At 37.1% G+C, this 7,557-nt stretch overlaps 1 pseudogene; it reads right to left on the bottom strand.

Annotated features, from left to right (window-relative positions):
• Positions 1-5,378: 5,378 nt before the first annotated feature.
• LOC112908451 (stress-70 protein, mitochondrial pseudogene) lies at positions 5,379-6,959 on the bottom strand (annotated as a pseudogene).
• Positions 6,960-7,557: the final 598 nt, after the last annotated feature.

The following is a 7,557-nucleotide window of genomic DNA, read 5'->3' on the forward strand; positions in this document are numbered from 1 at the left end:
CCATTATGACTTATGTAAGTTGTATACTCAAATGCTAGGCACATTAAAACAGATGGAAATATATCCACTAACTGGAAAGAGGGAGTAGTGTCCACTAAATATATTTCCATTGTCCCACCCTCTGTCTCAGGGAAGAAGACTGTGAACATTCTTCCCTTTGGAATAGATGTTGCTAATGACAGATGTGGTATTATTGGCTCCTCTTAGATCTTTGCACTAGAATGTAAGGTTTCATTTTTTCTGATTGAAAAAATCTGGTGAGAATAATATAGCACCAACTTCATTACATCTGCCATTATAGGAGGAACCTTAAAATATGAATTTCCACAAATTCCACATGTGATTCCTAACACTCAAATTGAGAAATACTATTATATTATGAATATGTGGAGATTAGTTATGACAGTAGGCATTACTTTATTTATATGTTTAAAATCAAATTTAAGGTTTAAGGACCAAGAGTAAAACAAAATTCCGTGATGAGTAACATGAGTGTTGATGGGCACCTTGATGTAGGACCCTTAGAGTTTGGGATAATCAATATTTAGACTTGTTTAGTATATACTACCAGTATTCAAAACTCATGTGAATCATAACTATATTCCACATAATTTCTATTAATTAGTGGGACCCTTCTCTTAGTTTCATCAGGGACTCAAGACGTCTTTACAAACTCAGCTTATTCCTTGCCCTTCCCTTCCCTGTGTTACCTTATCCATGTCTTCTGTGCCCTCTACTATTCTATCCTATTTAGTCTTTCCATTCTCTGTTAGGTATAGTTATGCCCTACCATAACCCACTTTACACTTAGTTTTATAATGGCCTTCTTCTCCTCCCTCTTAGCACTATATAGATTTTACTTTTTCAACCTTATCCTGACCAATTGTCAGCGGTGCCCCACCTGCCTTATGCTAGTTCACCCTGACATAGTCTATCATGCCGTATTTTTCCCTTCATTGTTCCAACTTGCTCAACCCTTCCTTGTTCTAGACATTTCTGTCCTATCCTACCTTTCTGTCTCTAAAGAGAAGAAGAGTAAAGGTCCTGTCAATTCCTCTTAGCCTTTCTTTCTTTTGTTTTTTTAAAGATTTTATTTATTTATTCATGAGAGACACAGAGAGAGAGAGGCAGAGACAGAAGCAAAGGGTGAAGCAGGCTCCCTGCGGGGAGCCCGATGCGAGACTCGATCCCAGGACCCTGGAATCACCACCTGAGCCAAAGGCAGACACTCAATCACTTAGCCACTCAGGTACCTTCCCTCTTGGCCTTTCCCATACCTTCCTTACTCTGGCTTGAACCCACACTACATTTTCCAGTATGCACTAACCTGCCATGTACAGTCTTTTCCTGTCCTGAACAATACTTTCTTCTCATCATTTTTTCTGTTTCTTCTAGTTCCTGTCTATCAAATAGGCCTTGAGAAAAGCTCTGATGCCTGTTATTCCATAGAAAGATGATGGCAGTGACCTGACACACTGCCAGTGTCCTGGCACTAGCAGAAAATCTCTGAATTTGGGGTTGCTTTTTCAAAATTTAACAAAGCTCTTTGTTTTATTTTAGATTTAGAAACTGCCATAAGCTATTTTTATGTAATTAAAGCTTCATATCAATAGCTACAAATAACAGAGAGATAGCAATTTAAACAACTATTTCAACAATCAGAAGCTGCTTTGAACTTTTAGAGTATATGAAGTGACAAAAAAATCACTTTAAGTTAGAAGAGAAGAAAGGAAGAAAAACCAGACTGACTATATATATATATATATATATATATATATATATATATATATACATATATATATAAAACTTTTCATACTTTATGGCTTTTCAAAATTATCTGTAACATCTTTCCCTAGCCTTCAATAAAACTTAGATATTACATTTCACATGGATAAAAACAGGAACTGTAGTAAAACAATTTGGCAATAACAGATCTTTATTGAAGGCCAAAAACATTCAATTAGAAAACATTCAATTCAGTAAAGAGAAATTTGTTACATAAAATCAAGAACACAGAATAGACCAGATTACTCTCATTTTATTTTTTTGTCAATTTCAATAGTCAGTAAATGCATTATGAATCATTTCTACCTTTTGGCTTATCCACTCAGAAACAGCTATTTACAACAGAGAAGCTGAATAAGCTGAATAAGTCAAGTGATTGTAGGGCCAAGAAGTTTGTTTATAATTTTTCTTTAATTAAAGCTGGTTCCTCTTTTCAAGGATGTAGTAGGTTGAATGGTGGCCCAAAAAGTATTAAGTTTTAATTCCTGAAAAATGTAAATACCATCTTATTTAGAAAAAGTGTCTTTGCAGATGTGATTAAGTTAAGAATTTTGAGGGATGCCTGGGTGACTCAGTGGTTTAGCATCTGCCTTTGGCTCAGGTCATGATCCTGGGTTCCTGGGATCAAGTCCCACATCAGGCTCACTGCAGGGAGCCTGCTTCTCCCTCTGTCTATTTCTCTCTCTCTCTCTCTCTCTCTCTGTGTGTGTGTGTGTGTGTGTGTGTGTGTGTGTCTCATGAATAAATAAATAAAATATTTAAAAAAAAGAACTTTGAGATGAGGAGATTATTCAGGTGGGCCATCATCAGTGTCCGTATAAGAAAAAAGTAGAATGACATTCCATTGGAGTGATATGGACATAAGCAAAGGAATGTTGTCAGCCACCAGAAGCTGGAAGAGGCAAGAACATATTCTACCCTAGATCCTCAGAGAGAGCATGGCTCTGCTTATACCTTGATTTTGGACTTATGGTCCCCAGAACTGTAGAGGATAAATTTGTGTTTATTTTTAAATAATGCACTCTTTTTAGTAATTTGCTATAGAAGCCATAAGAAAATAATACAGATATTTTTGTGCCTGGAAATGGGATGCTGCTGTAACAAATACAAAAATCCGAAAGTGATTTTTGGCTTGAGTTATGGATAGAAGCTGGAAGAAATTTGAGAAGCATGGTGGAAAAAGCTTAGATTTCCTTGAATAGACTTTTGATAGAAATAAGGATGTTAAAGGCTCTTCCAGTGAGAGCTCAGGAGGAAATGAGAAACATGGTAGAGAAAGCCTGTATCATCTAAGGGAATACATATATTGCCTGTCATGATGAACAGAATGATGGTAGAAACATGTACATTAGAGGCATTTCTGGAGAAGGTGCAGAAAGAAATGGGGAGTTTATCATTGGTAATCAGAAGAAAGATTATTTTTTATTATATACACCAGAAAACTTAGCTGAATTGTTTTTCATTCTGTTTTCTGAGCATGCATTTTGTCTAGTGCTATGCATGTGGCTTTCTAAATCCCTCAGTGTACACAGGTGTTTCTAAATGTCTTTATTTCCCAAAGCAATTGTCTCCCCAGATTTTTCTGCCAGGCTGTAGGTGGTCAATTGTGTGCTCAAACATAATCTATGGTCCCAGTTGGCTGTGGATTTTTCTTTAGGCTTACAATATTTTTGAGCAAAGCTTACCATTTTTTTTCTACTCTAAGTGAATTTTTAGTTAGGCAAAGATATGGGACCTTTTGTCAGTCTTTCAGATAGCCCCAGGCAGGTTAGAACAGATAAACACTGTAATTTGCAAATAACATCCACTAGGCTGTCTCCAGAACCAGGTACAAAGGCCTGACACTGCTGAGCCAAGGAGAGGGTGAGGTAAGGGCAAGTAAAAATGCCACAAAGCTTTCCTACCATTTTTAAGTTGTTTTTTTCTCTTTATTTAGCATTTACTTGTTTGCTGTAAACCTTTAACTGTTTTCCAGATGTCTAACAAAGCTGGTTCTGACAGTTCTTGCTTGTTTTTCAATGCTTTTGTGAAGTAATGGATGTTTGGAATTGCTCCTCCAGTTTTGCTGGGCTCACTCCCATATGAACCTTTTCATATGTTGCTGAATGTGATTTGCTACTTTGTTGAGGATTTTGGTTCTATGTTCAAAAGAGATACTAGCTTTTAGTTTTATTGTTATATCTTTGCTTTATTTTTGAGTCAGGATAACACTGACTTCCTAAAATGAATTGAAATTGTTCCTTCCTCTTTTATTATATGTAAGGGTTAGTGAAAGATTTGTGTTAAATCTTTTTTAAGTGATTGTATAATTCATCAAGAAAGCCCTCTGGTGCTAGGCTTTTCCTTGTTGAATTTTTTTTATTATTTATTCAATCTATTTCTTAAAGGTACATTCAGATTTCTATTTCCTCTTTAGTAAGTTCTGATAGACTGTGTCCCCAGAAGAGTTTGTCTTTTCTATGTTACTATTTTGTTTGCATACAACCATTTTTTAATATTCCCTTTTAATTTATTTTTATTTTTTTAAATCAGTATTTCCTCTTTCATTCTTAATTTTAATCATCTGAGTTTTCTTTTTCCTCTCGATCTGTCTACTTGAATATTTGTGAGTTTTGTTGATTTTTTCAAAAGAAAAAAAATTGATTTTGAGTATCCTTATTATTTTACTATATTTTATTTACTTATTTATCTATTTCCACTCTAGTTGTTATTTATTTCTTCAGCTTGCTGAAGTTTGCTCCAAACTCCAAAGTAAGAGATTAGGATACTAATTTTGAGATTTTCTTTTTTTAATATAGTCACATGGAGCAATAATTTTAGCTCTAAGCACTGCTTACTATTCATCCCAAGTTTTGATATGTTTTGTTTTTGTTTTCATTTATTTCAAAGTATTTTTTTTTTACTTTTTCATATTTATTTAAAAAAAAAACCAGAATGGATTAAAAAAAAAAAGAGCCATCAACAAGGACAGAAGTGCCAGACACAGGCCAGAAGGTAGCTAGAAAAATATGCCTTAGGAAAGTTAGGGAGCCCTATTACCTTTAAAAATATAAAGCTGAAAAAAATAATAAAATAAAAATATAAAGCTGTAACTAACAGCTATTTTTCTGTTATCTAGCTACTCTTGCCCTACCCTCCAACATGGCATAGCTGGCTTGCCTTGTAAGGCCTCAGTTTCATGAAGAATCCCATGTACACAAAGGCTGGTGTAGTAGTTCTTAATTCACTAGAAGATCTCATCCCCACATGGTCTCATTCCAGGTGTGTGGCTGACTACCTTCATCATTCTGCTTAGAGATGGTTTCACCTCTTGAAAATACAGCTACTAAAACACAAAACATTGTTTATATAATGATCAACAAATCTTCCCCTCCCTTTACAGCAGGTGATAAATGACTAAGTACAGAGTACTGTGAATTTTGTACGGTTGAAATTCTCATTAAATGATCATTAGCTTATGGTCACTAAATTTACATATTAAGGAAATTATATATAGAATACTGCAAAAACACAGTAAAAGATTGAAGTTTCCCCATTTCTGCTCAAAAGTCCCTTCACTCCCAAGCATCATTTTTTGACTCTGAAGTTTGTTATTACTGTTTTTCCTCTTTTTGATCTTCCTTTTGTTCCCCAGTGCCAGAACTTCCAGAGCCTTCTCACTCAGATGCCATCTTTTTGTATGCCATTTCGAAGAGCCTCAGTGATGCTTGCTGAAGGGAAGATGTTGCCTGCCTTATGTTTTCTCCCATTTCACTGTCTTTTCGAGCCAGAAGTTCCCTCATTTTGGAAATCTCTTCTTTTAGCTTGTTGCATTCATCAGCAGGTAATTGGTCCTTGAATTCTTCCATTTTTGTTTCTGTGTCATGAATGATTCTTTTAGCCATATTAACTGCTTCAACTCGTTCATTCTTTCACCTGTCTTCCTCAGCATACTTTTCCGCATTTTTAACCATATTTTCAATATCATCTTGCTTAACTGACCAGAAGACTGAATCACAATCTGCTGCTCATGTCCTGTACCCTTATCTTTGACTGAAACATGTACAATCCATTGGCATCAATGTCAAATGTAACTTCAATCTGAGGGACTCCACGAGGGGCTGCTTACCTTTGATTAGAATTCCAAGCCATCTCTCTCACCCTGACACACTTTAATCTCCACTTGAGTCTGACCATCAGCAGCTGTAGAAAACACCTGGATTTTCTTGGTTGGAATAGTGGTGTTTCTGTTGATAAGTTTGGTGAAAACACCTCCCACTGTCTCAATACCCAGAGACAAAGGAGTGACATCCAGGAGCAGCACATCTGTGACATAACCAGCTAACACACCTCCCTAAATGGCAGCTCCGATGGCCACAGCCTCATCAGGATTGACAGCTTTGCATGGGGCTCAGCCAAAGAGATCCTGTACAGTGTGCTGAACCTTGGGTATCCTAGTCATGCCACCAACAAGAATCACTTCTCCAATGTCACTCTTGCTGACTTCTGCATCTTGCATAGCTTTTCGGCATGGAGCGATGGTTCTCCTGATTAGATCAGTGACAATGTCTTCAAACTGAACCCATGTCAGCTTCATATTCAAACGCTTGGGTCCAGAAGCATCCATAGCAAGACATGGCAAATTAATATCGGTCTGCACAGATGAGAAGAGTTCACACTTAGCCTTCTCAGCAGCTTCCCAAACCCTCTGAAGTGCCATGTTGTCTTTGGTTAGATCAACTCCTGTCTCTCTTTTGAACTCCTTCACAATGTGTCATAGCAAGGCCTGTTCAAAGTCCTCGCCACCTAAGAAAGTATCTCCATTGGTGGACTTCACCTCAAACACTCCTTTCTGAAATTCCAGGATAGAAATATCAAAAATCCTACCACCTAAATCATATACAGCAATGATCTTGTCTTCTGATTTATCTAGACGATAGGCCAGCTCAGCAGCTGTGGGTTCATTAATTACTCAAAGCACATTTAGTCCAGATATCTGGCCAGCATCCTTAGTGGCCTGCCTCTGAGTCATTGAAATACGCTGGAACAGTGATCACGCCATTTTTTGCTGTATGCCCAAGGTAATTTTCTGCAGTCTCTTTCATCTTCATCAACACAAATACTCCAATCTGACTTTGAGAATAGAGTTTTCCATGAGCTTCAACCCAGGCATCTCCATTGGAGGCACGGACAATTTTATTTTATTTTATTTTATTATTTTTTATTGTTCTTTCTCCCTTTTAATTTTTTTTAATTAATTTTTATTGGTGTTCAATTTACCAACATACAGAAAAACACCCAGGGCTCATCCCGTCAAGTGTCCGCCTCAGGGCCCGTCACCCATTCCCCTCCATCTCCCTCCCTCCTCCCCATCCACCACCCGTAGTTCGTTTCCCCGAGTTAGGAGTCTTTATGTTCTGTCTCCCTTCCTGATATTTCCCAACATTTCTTTTCACTTCCTTTATATTCCCTTTCACTATATTTTATATTCCCCAAATGAATGAGAACATACACTGTTTGTCCTTCTCCGATTGACTTATTTCACTCAGCATAATACCCTCCAGTTCCATCCACGTTGAAGCAAATGGTGGGTATTTGTCGTTCCTAATTGCTGAGTAATATTCCATTGTATACATAGACCACATCTTCTTTATCCATTCATCTTTCGATGGACACCGAGGCTCCTTCCACAGTTTGGCTATTGTGGACATTGCTGCTAGAAACATCGGGGTGCAGGTGTCCCGGCGTTTCATTGCATCTGAATCTTTGGGGTAAATCCCCAACAGTGCAATT

Source organism: Vulpes vulpes, chromosome X (genome assembly GCF_048418805.1).
Source record: "Vulpes vulpes isolate BD-2025 chromosome X, VulVul3, whole genome shotgun sequence".
Classification (NCBI taxonomy): domain Eukaryota; kingdom Metazoa; phylum Chordata; class Mammalia; order Carnivora; family Canidae; genus Vulpes; species Vulpes vulpes.